The 15,172-nt window shown below is 35.1% G+C and overlaps 1 protein-coding gene across 1 annotated transcript in view; it reads left to right on the top strand.

Moving 5' to 3' along the window:
• The window catches only part of ralbp1 (ralA binding protein 1), a 66,057-nt gene that overhangs the window by 34,569 nt on the left and 16,316 nt on the right, over nucleotides 1-15,172 (top strand). The gene's annotated exons all lie outside the window — the stretch shown is intronic.

The following is a 15,172-nucleotide window of genomic DNA, read 5'->3' as shown; positions in this document are numbered from 1 at the left end:
AGGGTTAGATGTTCTATTCATTCTATTTACCAGGGTTAGAGGTTCTATTCATTCTATTTACCAGTCATATTACCAGGGTTAGATGTTCTATTCATTCTATTTACCAGGGTTAGAGGTTCTATTCATTCTATTTTTACCAGGGTTAGAGGTTCTATTCATTCTATTTACCAGGGTTAGAGGTTCTATTCATTCTATTTACCAGGGTTAGAGGTTCTATTCATTCTATTTACCAGTCATATTACCAGGGTTAGAGGTTCTATTCATTCTATTTACCAGGGTTAGAGGTTCTATTCATTCTATTTACCAGGGTTAGAGGTTCTATTCATTCTATTTACCAGGGTTAGAGGTTCTATTCATTCTATTTACCAGGGTTAGAGGTTCTATTCATTCTATTTACCAGGGTTAGAGGTTCTATTCATTCTATTTACCAGTCATATTACCAGGTTAGAGGTTCTATTCATTCTATTTACCAGGGTTAGAGGTTCTATTCATTCTATTTACCAGTCATATTACCAGGGTTAGAGGTTCTATTCATTCTATTTACCAGGGTTAGAGGTTCTATTCATTCTATTTACCAGGGGTTAGAGGTTCTATTCATTCTATTTACCAGGGTTAGAGGTTCTATTCATTCTATTTACCAGTCATATTACCAGGGTTAGAGGTTCTATTCATTCTATTTACCAGGGTTAGAGGTTCTATTCATTCTATTTACCAGTCATATTACCAGGGTTAGAGGTTCTATTCATTCTATTTACCAGGGTTAGAGGTTCTATTCATTCTATTTACCAGGGTTAGAGGTTCTATTCATTCTATTTACCAGGGTTAGAGGTTCTATTCATTCTATTTACCAGGGTTAGAGGTTCTATTCATTCTATTTACCAGGGTTAGAGGTTCTATTCATTCTATTTACCAGTCATATTACCAGGGTTAGAGGTTCTATTCATTCTATTTACCAGGTTAGAGGTTCTATTCATTCTATTTACCAGGGTTAGAGGTTCTATTCATTCTATTTACCAGGGTTAGAGGTTCTATTCATTCTATTTACCAGTCATATTACCAGGGTTAGAGGTTCTATTCATTCTATTTACCAGGGTTAGAGGTTCTTATTCATTCTATTTACCAGGTTAGAGGTTCTATTCATTCTATTTACCAGGGTTAGAGGTTCTATTCATTCTATTTACCAGGGTTAGAGGTTCTATTCATTCTATTTACCAGTCATATTACCAGGGTTAGAGGTTCTATTCATTCTATTTACCAGGGTTAGAGGTTCTATTCATTCTATTTACCAGTCATATTACCAGGGTTAGAGGTTCTATTCATTCTATTTACCAGGGTTAGAGGTTCTATTCATTCTATTTACCAGGGTTAGAGGTTCTATTCATTCTATTTACCAGGGTTAGAGGTTCTATTCATTCTATTTACCAGGGTTAGAGGTTCTATTCATTCTATTTACCAGTCATATTACCAGGGTTAGAGGTTCTATTCATTCTATTTACCAGGGTTAGAGGTTCTATTCATTCTATTTACCAGTCATATTACCAGGGTTAGATGTTCTATTCATTCTATTTACCAGGGTTAGAGGTTCTATTCATTCTATTTACCAGTCATATTACCAGGGGTTAGAGGTTCTATTCATTCTATTTACCAGGGTTAGAGGTTCTATTCATTCTATTTACCAGGTTAGAGGTTCTATTCATTCTATTTACCAGGGTTAGAGGTTCTATTCATTCTATTTACCAGGGTTAGAGGTTCTATTCATTCTATTTACCAGGGTTAGAGGTTCTATTCATTCTATTTACCAGGGTTAGAGGTTCTATTCATTCTATTTACCAGTCATATTACCAGGGTTAGAGGTTCTTTCATTCTATTTACCAGGTTAGAGGTTCTATTCATTCTATTTACCAGGGTTAGAGGTTCTATTCATTCTATTTACCAGGGTTAGAGGTTCTATTCATTCTATTTACCAGGGTTAGAGGTTCTATTCATTCTATTTACCAGGGTTAGAGGTTCTATTCATTCTATTTACCAGGGTTAGAGGTTCTATTCATTCTATTTACCAGGGTTAAAGGTTCTATTCATTCTATTTACCAGGGTTAGAGGTTCTATTCATTCTATTTACCAGGGTTAAAGGTTCTATTCATTCTATTTACCAGTCATATTACCAGGGTTAGAGGTTCTATTCATTCTATTTACCAGGGTTAGAGGTTCTATTCATTCTATTTACCAGTCATATTACCAGGGTTAGATGTTCTATTCATTCTATTTACCAGGTTAGAGGTTCTATTCATTCTATTTACCAGTCATATTACCAGGGTTAGAGGTTCTATTCATTCTATTTACCAGGGTTAGAGGTTCTATTCATTCTATTTACCAGGGTTAGAGGTTCTATTCATTCTATTTACCAGGGTTAGAGGTTCTATTCATTCTATTTACCAGGGTTAGAGGTTCTATTCATTCTATTTACCAGGGTTAGAGGTTCTATTCATTCTATTTACCAGGGTTAGAGGTTCTATTCATTCTATTTACCAGTCATATTACCAGGGTTAGAGGTTCTTTTCATTCTATTTACCAGGGTTAGAGGTTCTATTCATTCTATTTACCAGGGTTAGAGGTTCTATTCATTCTATTTACCAGGGTTAGAGGTTCTATTCATTCTATTTACCAGGGTTAGAGGTTCTATTCATTCTATTTACCAGGGTTAGAGGTTCTATTCATTCTATTTACCAGGGTTAGAGGTTCTATTCATTCTATTTACCAGGGTTAAAGGTTCTATTCATTCTATTTACCAGGGTTAGAGGTTCTATTCATTCTATTTACCAGGGTTAAAGGTTCTATTCATTCTATTTACCAGTCATATTACCAGGGTTAGAGGTTCTATTAATTCTATTTACCAGGGTTAGAGGTTCTATTCATTCTATTTACCAGGGTTAGAGGTTCTATTCATTCTATTTACCAGGGTTAAAGGTTCTATTCATTCTATTTACCAGTCATATTACCAGGGTTAGAGGTTCTATTCATTCTATTTACCAGGGTTAGAGGTTCTATTCATTCTATTTACCAGGGTTAGAGGTTCTATTCATTCTATTTACCAGGGTTAGAGGTTCTATTCATTCTATTTACCAGGGTTAGAGGTTCTATTCATTCTATTTACCAGTCATATTACCAGGGTTAGAGGTTCTATTCATTCTATTTACCAGGGTTAGAGGTTCTATTCATTCTATTTACCAGGGTTAGAGGTTCTATTCATTCTATTTACCAGTCATATTACCAGGGTTAGAGGTTCTATTCATTCTATTTACCAGGGTTAGAGGTTCTATTCATTCTATTTACCAGGGTTAGAGGTTCTATTCATTCTATTTACCAGGGTTAGAGGTTCTATTCATTCTATTTACCAGGGTTAGAGGTTCTATTCATTCTATTTACCAGGGTTAGAGGTTCTATTCATTCTATTTACCAGTCATATTACCAGGGTTAGAGGTTCTATTCATTCTATTTACCAGGGTTAGAGGTTCTATTCATTCTATTTACCAGTCATATTACCAGGGTTAGAGGTTCTATTCATTCTATTTACCAGGGTTAGAGGTTCTATTCATTCTATTTACCAGGGTTAGAGGTTCTATTCATTCTATTTACCAGTCATATTACCAGGGTTAGAGGTTCTATTCATTCTATTTACCAGGGTTAGAGGTTCTATTCATTCTATTTACCAGTCATATTACCAGGGTTAGAGGTTCTATTCATTCTATTTACCAGGGTTAGAGGTTCTATTCATTCTATTTACCAGGGTTAGAGGTTCTATTCATTCTATTTACCAGGGTTAGAGGTTCTATTCATTCTATTTACCAGGGTTAGAGGTTCTATTCATTCTATTTACCAGGGTTAGAGGTTCTATTCATTCTATTTACCAGGGTTAGAGGTTCTATTCATTCTATTTACCAGTCATATTACCAGGGTTAGAGGTTCTATTCATTCTATTTACCAGGGTTAGAGGTTCTATTCATTCTATTTACCAGGGTTAGAGGTTCTATTCATTCTATTTACCAGGGTTAGAGGTTCTATTCATTCTATTTACCAGGGTTAGAGGTTCTATTCATTCTATTTACCAGTCATATTACCAGGGTTAGAGGTTCTATTCATTCTATTTACCAGGGTTAAAGGTTCTATTCATTCTATTTACCAGGGTTAGAGGTTCTATTCATTCTATTTACCAGGGTTAAAGGTTCTATTCATTCTATTTACCAGTCATATTACCAGGGTTAGAGGTTCTATTAATTCTATTTACCAGGGTTAGAGGTTCTATTCATTCTATTTACCAGGGTTAGAGGTTCTATTCATTCTATTTACCAGGGTTAAAGGTTCTATTCATTCTATTTACCAGTCATATTACCAGGGTTAGAGGTTCTATTCATTCTATTTACCAGGGTTAGAGGTTCTATTCATTCTATTTACCAGGGTTAGAGGTTCTATTCATTCTATTTACCAGGGTTAGAGGTTCTATTCATTCTATTTACCAGTCATATTACCAGGGTTAGATGTTCTATTCATTCTATTTACCAGGGTTAGAGGTTCTATTCATTCTATTTACCAGTCATATTACCAGGGTTAGATGTTCTATTCATTCTATTTACCAGGGTTAGAGGTTCTATTCATTCTATTTACCAGGGTTAGAGGTTCTATTCATTCTATTTACCAGTCATATTACCAGGGTTAGAGGTTCTATTCATTCTATTTACCAGGGTTAGAGGTTCTATTCATTCTATTTACCAGGGTTAGAGGTTCTATTCATTCTATTTACCAGGGTTAGAGGTTCTATTCATTCTATTTACCAGTCATATTACCAGGGTTAGAGGTTCTATTCATTCTATTTACCAGGGTTAGAGGTTCTATTCATTCTATTTACCAGTCATATTACCAGGGTTAGAGGTTCTATTCATTCTATTTACCAGGGTTAGAGGTTCTATTCATTCTATTTACCAGGGTTAGAGGTTCTATTCATTCTATTTACCAGGGTTAGAGGTTCTATTCATTCTATTTACCAGGGTTAGAGGTTCTATTCATTCTATTTACCAGTCATATTACCAGGGTTAGAGGTTCTATTCATTCTATTTACCAGGGTTAGAGGTTCTATTCATTCTATTTACCAGGGTTAGAGGTTCTATTCATTCTATTTACCAGGGTTAGAGGTTCTATTCATTCTATTTACCAGGGTTAGAGGTTCTATTCATTCTATTTACCAGGGTTAGAGGTTCTATTCATTCTATTTACCAGGGTTAGAGGTTCTATTCATTCTATTTACCAGTCATATTACCAGGGTTAGAGGTTCTATTCATTCTATTTACCAGGGTTAGAGGTTCTATTCATTCTATTTACCAGTCATATTACCAGGGTTAGAGGTTCTATTCATTCTATTTACCAGGGTTAGAGGTTCTATTCATTCTATTTACCAGGGTTAGAGGTTCTATTCATTCTATTTACCAGGGTTAGAGGTTCTATTCATTCTATTTACCAGTCATATTACCAGGGTTAGAGGTTCTATTCATTCTATTTACCAGGGTTAGAGGTTCTATTCATTCTATTTACCAGTCATATTACCAGGGTTAGAGGTTCTATTCATTCTATTTACCAGGGTTAGAGGTTCTATTCATTCTATTTACCAGGGTTAGAGGTTCTATTCATTCTATTTACCAGGGTTAGAGGTTCTATTCATTCTATTTACCAGGGTTAGAGGTTCTATTCATTCTATTTACCAGGGTTAGAGGTTCTATTCATTCTATTTACCAGGGTTAGAGGTTCTATTCATTCTATTTACCAGTCATATTACCAGGGTTAGAGGTTCTATTCATTCTATTTACCAGGGTTAGAGGTTCTATTCATTCTATTTACCAGGGTTAGAGGTTCTATTCATTCTATTTACCAGGGTTAGAGGTTCTATTCATTCTATTTACCAGTCATATTACCAGGGTTAGAGGTTCTATTCATTCTATTTACCAGGGTTAGAGGTTCTATTCATTCTATTTACCAGGGTTAGAGGTTCTATTCATTCTATTTACCAGGGTTAGAGGTTCTATTCATTCTATTTACCAGGGTTAGAGGTTCTATTCATTCTATTTACCAGTCATATTACCAGGGTTAGAGGTTCTATTCATTCTATTTACCAGGGTTAGAGGTTCTATTCATTCTATTTACCAGTCATATTACCAGGGTTAGAGGTTCTATTCATTCTATTTACCAGGGTTAGAGGTTCTATTCATTCTATTTACCAGGGTTAGAGGTTCTATTCATTCTATTTACCAGGGTTAGAGGTTCTATTCATTCTATTTACCAGGGTTAGAGGTTCTATTCATTCTATTTACCAGTCATATTACCAGGGTTAGAGGTTCTATTCATTCTATTTACCAGGGTTAGAGGTTCTATTCATTCTATTTACCAGTCATATTACCAGGGTTAGATGTTCTATTCATTCTATTTACCAGGGTTAGAGGTTCTATTCATTCTATTTACCAGTCATATTACCAGGGTTAGAGGTTCTATTCATTCTATTTACCAGGGTTAGAGGTTCTATTCATTCTATTTACCAGGGTTAGAGGTTCTATTCATTCTATTTACCAGGGTTAGAGGTTCTATTCATTCTATTTACCAGTCATATTACCAGGGTTAGAGGTTCTATTCATTCTATTTACCAGGGTTAGAGGTTCTATTCATTCTATTTACCAGGGTTAGAGGTTCTATTCATTCTATTTACCAGGGTTAAAGGTTCTATTCATTCTATTTACCAGGGTTAGAGGTTCTATTCATTCTATTTACCAGGGTTAGAGGTTCTATTCATTCTATTTACCAGTCATATTACCAGGGTTAGAGGTTCTATTCATTCTATTTACCAGGGTTAGAGGTTCTATTCATTCTATTTACCAGGGTTAGAGGTTCTATTCATTCTATTTACCAGGGTTAGAGGTTCTATTCATTCTATTTACCAGGGTTAGAGGTTCTATTCATTCTATTTACCAGTCATATTACCAGGGTTAGAGGTTCTTTTCATTCTATTTACCAGGGTTAGAGGTTCTATTCATTCTATTTACCAGGGTTAGAGGTTCTATTCATTCTATTTACCAGGGTTAGAGGTTCTATTCATTCTATTTACCAGGGTTAGAGGTTCTATTCATTCTATTTACCAGGGTTAGAGGTTCTATTCATTCTATTTACCAGGGTTAGAGGTTCTATTCATTCTATTTACCAGGGTTAGAGGTTCTATTCATTCTATTTACCAGGGTTAGAGGTTCTATTCATTCTATTTACCAGGGTTAGAGGTTCTATTCATTCTATTTACCAGGGTTAGAGGTTCTATTCATTCTATTTACCAGGGTTAGAGGTTCTATTCATTCTATTTACCAGTCATATTACCAGGGTTAGAGGTTCTATTCATTCTATTTACCAGGGTTAGAGGTTCTATTCATTCTATTTACCAGGGTTAGAGGTTCTATTCATTCTATTTACCAGGGTTAAAGGTTCTATTCATTCTATTTACCAGGGTTAGAGGTTCTATTCATTCTATTTACCAGGGTTAAAGGTTCTATTCATTCTATTTACCAGTCATATTACCAGGGTTAGAGGTTCTATTAATTCTATTTACCTGGGTTAGAGGTTCTATTCATTCTATTTACCAGGGTTAGAGGTTCTATTCATTCTATTTACCAGGGTTAAAGGTTCTATTCATTCTATTTACCAGTCATATTACCAGGGTTAGAGGTTCTATTCATTCTATTTACCAGGGTTAGAGGTTCTATTCATTCTATTTACCAGGGTTAGAGGTTCTATTCATTCTATTTACCAGGGTTAGAGGTTCTATTCATTCTATTTACCAGGGTTAGAGGTTCTATTCATTCTATTTACCAGGGTTAGAGGTTCTATTCATTCTATTTACCAGGGTTAGAGGTTCTATTCATTCTATTTACCAGGGTTAGAGGTTCTATTCATTCTATTTACCAGGGTTAGAGGTTCTATTCATTCTATTTACCAGGGTTAGAGGTTCTATTCATTCTATTTACCAGGGTTAGAGGTTCTATTCATTCTATTTACCAGGGTTAAAGGTTCTATTCATTCTATTTACCAGTCATATTACCAGGGTTAGAGGTTCTATTCATTCTATTTACCAGGGTTAGAGGTTCTATTCATTCTATTTACCAGGGTTAGAGGTTCTATTCATTCTATTTACCAGGGTTAGAGGTTCTATTCATTCTATTTACCAGTCATATTACCAGGGTTAGATGTTCTATTCATTCTATTTACCAGGGTTAGAGGTTCTATTCATTCTATTTACCAGTCATATTACCAGGGTTAGAGGTTCTATTCATTCTATTTACCAGGGTTAGAGGTTCTATTCATTCTATTTACCAGGGTTAGAGGTTCTATTCATTCTATTTACCAGTCATATTACCAGGGTTAGAGGTTCTATTCATTCTATTTACCAGGGTTAGAGGTTCTATTCATTCTATTTACCAGGGTTAGAGGTTCTATTCATTCTATTTACCAGGGTTAGAGGTTCTATTCATTCTATTTACCAGTCATATTACCAGGGTTAGATGTTCTATTCATTCTATTTACCAGGGTTAGAGGTTCTATTCATTCTATTTACCAGTCATATTACCAGGGTTAGAGGTTCTATTCATTCTATTTACCAGGGTTAGAGGTTCTATTCATTCTATTTACCAGGGTTAGAGGTTCTATTCATTCTATTTACCAGGGTTAAAGGTTCTATTCATTCTATTTACCAGTCATATTACCAGGGTTAGAGGTTCTATTCATTCTATTTACCAGGGTTAGAGGTTCTATTCATTCTATTTACCAGGGTTAGAGGTTCTATTCATTCTATTTACCAGGGTTAGAGGTTCTATTCATTCTATTTACCAGGGTTAGAGGTTCTATTCATTCTATTTACCAGGGTTAAAGGTTCTATTCATTCTATTTACCAGTCATATTACCAGGGTTAGAGGTTCTATTCATTCTATTTACCAGGGTTAGAGGTTCTATTCATTCTATTTACCAGGGTTAGAGGTTCTATTCATTCTATTTACCAGGGTTAAAGGTTCTATTCATTCTATTTACCAGTCATATTACCAGGGTTAGAGGTTCTATTCATTCTATTTACCAGGGTTAGAGGTTCTATTCATTCTATTTACCAGGGTTAGAGGTTCTATTCATTCTATTTACCAGGGTTAGAGGTTCTATTCATTCTATTTACCAGGGTTAGAGGTTCTATTCATTCTATTTACCAGGGTTAGAGGGTCTATTCATTCTATTTACCAGGGTTAGAGGTTCTATTCATTCTATTTACCAGGGTTAGAGGTTCTATTCATTCTATTTACCAGGGTTAGAGGTTCTATTCATTCTATTTACCAGGGTTAGAGGTTCTATTCATTCTATTTACCAGGGTTAGAGGTTCTATTCATTCTATTTACCAGGGTTAGAGGTTCTATTCATTCTATTTACCAGGGTTAGAGGTTCTATTCATTCTATTTACCAGGGTTAAAGGTTCTATTCATTCTATTTACCAGTCATATTACCAGGGTTAGAGGTTCTATTCATTCTATTTACCAGGGTTAGAGGTTCTATTCATTCTATTTACCAGGGTTAGAGGTTCTATTCATTCTATTTACCAGGGTTAGAGGTTCTATTCATTCTATTTACCAGTCATATTACCAGGGTTAGATGTTCTATTCATTCTATTTACCAGGGTTAGAGGTTCTATTCATTCTATTTACCAGTCATATTACCAGGGTTAGAGGTTCTATTCATTCTATTTACCAGGGTTAGAGGTTCTATTCATTCTATTTACCAGTCATATTACCAGGGTTAGAGGTTCTATTCATTCTATTTACCAGGGTTAGAGGTTCTATTCATTCTATTTACCAGGGTTAGAGGTTCTATTCATTCTATTTACCAGGGTTAGAGGTTCTATTCATTCTATTTACCAGGGTTAAAGGTTCTATTCATTCTATTTACCAGGGTTAGAGGTTCTATTCATTCTATTTACCAGGGTTAGAGGTTCTATTCATTCTATTTACCAGTCATATTACCAGGGTTAGAGGTTCTATTCATTCTATTTACCAGGGTTAGAGGTTCTATTCATTCTATTTACCAGGGTTAGAGGTTCTATTCATTCTATTTACCAGGGTTAGAGGTTCTATTCATTCTATTTACCAGGGTTAGAGGTTCTATTCATTCTATTTACCAGGGTTAGAGGTTCTATTCATTCTATTTACCAGGGTTAGAGGTTCTATTCATTCTATTTACCAGGGTTAGAGGTTCTATTCATTCTATTTACCAGGGTTAGAGGTTCTATTCATTCTATTTACCAGGGTTAGAGGTTCTATTCATTCTATTTACCAGTCATATTACCAGGGTTAGAGGTTCTATTCATTCTATTTACCAGGGTTAGAGGTTCTATTCATTCTATTTACCAGGGTTAGAGGTTCTATTCATTCTATTTACCAGGGTTAAAGGTTCTATTCATTCTATTTACCAGTCATATTACCAGGGTTAGAGGTTCTATTCATTCTATTTACCAGGGTTAGAGGTTCTATTCATTCTATTTACCAGGGTTAGAGGTTCTATTCATTCTATTTACCAGGGTTAGAGGTTCTATTCATTCTATTTACCAGGGTTAGAGGTTCTATTCATTCTATTTACCAGGGTTAGAGGTTCTATTCATTCTATTTACCAGGGTTAGAGGTTCTATTCATTCTATTTACCAGGGTTAGAGGTTCTATTCATTCTATTTACCAGGGTTAGAGGTTCTATTCATTCTATTTACCAGGGTTAGAGGTTCTATTCATTCTATTTACCAGGGTTAGAGGTTCTATTCATTCTATTTACCAGGGTTAGAGGTTCTATTCATTCTATTTACCAGTGTTAGAGGTTCTATTCATTCTATTTACCAGGGTTAGAGGTTCTATTCATTCTATTTACCAGGGTTGGAGGTTCTATTCATTCTATTTACCAGGGTTAGAGGTTCTATTCATTCTATTTACCAGGGTTAGAGGTTCTATTCATTCTATTTACCAGGGTTAGAGGTTCTATTCATTCTATTTACCAGGGTTAGAGGTTCTATTCATTCTATTTACCAGGGTTAGAGGTTCTATTCATTCTATTTACCAGTCATATTACCAGGGTTAGAGGATCTATTCATTCTATTTACCAGGGTTAGAGGTTCTATTCATTCTATTTACCAGGGTTAGAGGTTCTATTCATTCTATTTACCAGTCATATTACCAGGGTTAGAGGTTCTATTCATTCTATTTACCAGGGTTAGAGGTTCTATTCATTCTATTTACCAGGGTTAGAGGTTCTATTCATTCTATTTACCAGGGTTGGAGGTTCTATTCATTCTATTTACCAGGGTTAGAGGTTCTATTCATTCTATTTACCAGGGTTAGAGGTTCTATTCATTCTATTTACCAGGGTTAGAGGTTCTATTCATTCTATTTACCAGGGTTAGAGGTTCTATTCATTCTATTTACCAGGGTTAGAGGTTCTATTCATTCTATTTACCAGTCATATTACCAGGGTTAGAGGATCTATTCATTCTATTTACCAGGGTTAGAGGTTCTATTCATTCTATTTACCAGGGTTAGAGGTTCTATTCATTCTATTTACCAGGGTTAGAGGTTCTATTCATTCTATTTACCAGGGTTAGAGGTTCTATTCATTCTATTTACCAGGGTTAGAGGTTCTATTCATTCTATTTACCAGGGTTAGAGGTTCTATTCATTCTATTTACCAGGGTTAGAGGTTCTATTCATTCTATTTACCAGGGTTAGAGGTTCTATTCATTCTATTTACCAGGGTTAGAGGTTCTATTCATTCTATTTACCAGGGTTAGAGGTTCTATTCATTCTATTTACCAGGGTTAGAGGTTCTATTCATTATATTTACCAGGGTTAGAGGTTCTATTCATTCTATTTACCAGGGTTAGAGGTTCTATTCATTCTATTTACCAGGGTTAGAGGTTCTATTCATTCTATTTACCAGGGTTAAAGGTTCTATTCATTCTATTTACCAGTCATATTACCAGGGTTAGAGGTTCTATTCATTCTATTTACCAGGGTTAGAGGTTCTATTCATTCTATTTACCAGGGTTAGAGGTTCTATTCATTCTATTTACCAGGGTTAGAGGTTCTATTCATTCTATTTACCAGGGTTAGAGGTTCTATTCATTCTATTTACCAGGGTTAGAGGTTCTATTCATTCTATTTACCAGGGTTAGAGGTTCTATTCATTCTATTTACCAGGGTTAGAGGTTCTATTCATTCTATTTACCAGGGTTAGAGGTTCTATTCATTCTATTTACCAGGGTTAGAGGTTCTATTCATTCTATTTACCAGGGTTAAAGGTTCTATTCATTCTATTTACCAGTCATATTACCAGGGTTAGAGGTTCTATTCATTCTATTTACCAGGGTTAGAGGTTCTATTCATTCTATTTACCAGGGTTGGAGGTTCTATTCATTCTATTTACCAGGGTTAGAGGTTCTATTCATTCTATTTACCAGGGTTAGAGGTTCTATTCATTCTATTTACCAGGGTTAGAGGTTCTATTCATTCTATTTACCAGGGTTAGAGGTTCTATTCATTCTATTTACCAGGGTTAGAGGTTCTATTCATTCTATTTACCAGTCATATTACCAGGGTTAGAGGATCTATTCATTCTATTTACCAGGGTTAGAGGTTCTATTCATTCTATTTACCAGGGTTAGAGGTTCTATTCATTCTATTTACCAGGGTTAGAGGTTCTATTCATTCTATTTACCAGGGTTAGAGGTTCTATTCATTCTATTTACCAGGGTTAGAGGTTCTATTCATTCTATTTACCAGGGTTAGAGGTTCTATTCATTCTATTTACCAGGGTTAGAGGTTCTATTCATTCTATTTACCAGGGTTAGAGGTTCTATTCATTCTATTTACCAGGGTTAGAGGTTCTATTCATTCTATTTACCAGGGTTAGAGGTTCTATTCATTCTATTTACCAGGGTTAGAGGTTCTATTCATTCTATTTACCAGGGTTAGAGGTTCTATTCATTCTATTTACCAGGGTTGGAGGTTCTATTCATTCTATTTACCAGGGTTAGAGGTTCTATTCATTCTATTTACCAGGGTTAGAGGTTCTATTCATTCTATTTACCAGGGTTAGAGGTTCTATTCATTCTATTTACCAGGGTTAGAGGTTCTATTCATTCTATTTACCAGGGTTAGAGGTTCTATTCATTCTATTTACCAGTCATATTACCAGGGTTAGAGGATCTATTCATTCTATTTACCAGGGTTAGAGGTTCTATTCATTCTATTTACCAGTCATATTACCAGGGTTAGAGGTTCTATTCATTCTATTTACCAGGGTTAGAGGTTCTATTCATTCTATTTACCAGTCATATTACCAGGGTTAGAGGATCTATTCATTCTATTTACCAGGGTTAGAGGTTCTATTCATTCTATTTACCAGTCATATTACCAGGGTTAGAGGTTCTATTCATTCTATTTACCAGGGTTAGAGGTTCTATTCATTCTATTTACCAGGGTTAGAGGTTCTATTCATTCTATTTACCAGGGTTAAAGGTTCTATTCATTCTATTTACCAGGGTTAGAGGTTCTATTCATTCTATTTACCAGGGTTAGAGGTTCTATTCATTCTATTTACCAGTCATATTACCAGGGTTAGAGGTTCTATTCATTCTATTTACCAGGGTTAGAGGTTCTATTCATTCTATTTACCAGGGTTAGAGGTTCTATTCATTCTATTTACCAGGGTTAGAGGTTCTATTCATTCTATTTACCAGGGTTAGAGGTTCTATTCATTCTATTTACCAGGGTTAGAGGTTCTATTCACTCTATTTACCAGGGTTAGAGGTTCTATTCATTCTATTTACCAGGGTTAGAGGTTCTATTCATTCTATTTACCAGTCATATTACCAGGGTTAGAGGTTCTATTCATTCTATTTACCAGCCATATTACCAGGGTTACAGGTTCTATTCATTCTATTTACCAGTCATATGACCAGGGTTAAAGGTTCTATTCATTCTATTTACCAGGGTTAGAGGTTCTATTCATTCTATTTACCAGGGTTAGAGGTTCTATTCATTCTATTTACCAGGGTTAGAGGTTCTATTCATTCTATTTACCAGGGTTAGAGGTTCTATTCATTCTATTTACCAGGGTTAGAGGTTCTATTCATTCTATTTACCAGGGTTAGAGGTTCTATTCATTCTATTTACCAGGGTTAGAGGTTCTATTCATTCTATTTACCAGGGTTAGAGGTTCTATTCATTATATTTACCAGGGTTAGAGGTTCTATTCATTCTATTTACCAGGGTTAGAGGTTCTATTCATTCTATTTACCAGGGTTAGAGGTTCTATTCATTCTATTTACCAGGGTTAAAGGTTCTATTCATTCTATTTACCAGTCATATTACCAGGGTTAGAGGTTCTATTCATTCTATTTACCAGGGTTAGAGGTTCTATTCATTCTATTTACCAGGGTTAGAGGTTCTATTCATTCTATTTACCAGGGTTAGAGGTTCTATTCATTCTATTTACCAGGGTTAGAGGTTCTATTCATTCTATTTACCAGGGTTAGAGGTTCTATTCATTCTATTTACCAGGGTTAGAGGTTCTATTCATTCTATTTACCAGGGTTAGAGGTTCTATTCATTCTATTTACCAGGGTTAGAGGTTCTATTCATTCTATTTACCAGGGTTAGAGGTTCTATTCATTCTATTTACCAGGGTTAAAGGTTCTATTCATTCTATTTACCAGTCATATTACCAGGGTTAGAGGTTCTATTCATTCTATTTACCAGGGTTAGAGGTTCTATTCATTCTATTTACCAGGGTTGGAGGTTCTATTCATTCTATTTACCAGGGTTAGAGGTTCTATTCATTCTATTTACCAGGGTTAGAGGTTCTATTCATTCTATTTACCAGGGTTAGAGGTTCTATTCATTCTATTTACCAGGGTTAGAGGTTCTATTCATTCTATTTACCAGGGTTAGAGGTTCTATTCATTCTATTTACCAGTCATATTACCAGGGTTAGAGGATCTATTCATTCTATTTACCAGGGTTAGAGGTTCTATTCATTCTATTTACCAGGGTTAGAGGTTCTATTCATTCTATTTACCAGGGTT

This window comes from Oncorhynchus gorbuscha, linkage group LG22, assembly GCF_021184085.1.
Source record: "Oncorhynchus gorbuscha isolate QuinsamMale2020 ecotype Even-year linkage group LG22, OgorEven_v1.0, whole genome shotgun sequence".
NCBI lineage: Eukaryota > Metazoa > Chordata > Actinopteri > Salmoniformes > Salmonidae > Oncorhynchus > Oncorhynchus gorbuscha.
The sequence above is the reverse complement of the archived record's forward strand: the minus strand, read 5'-3'. Positions and strand labels throughout refer to the sequence as shown.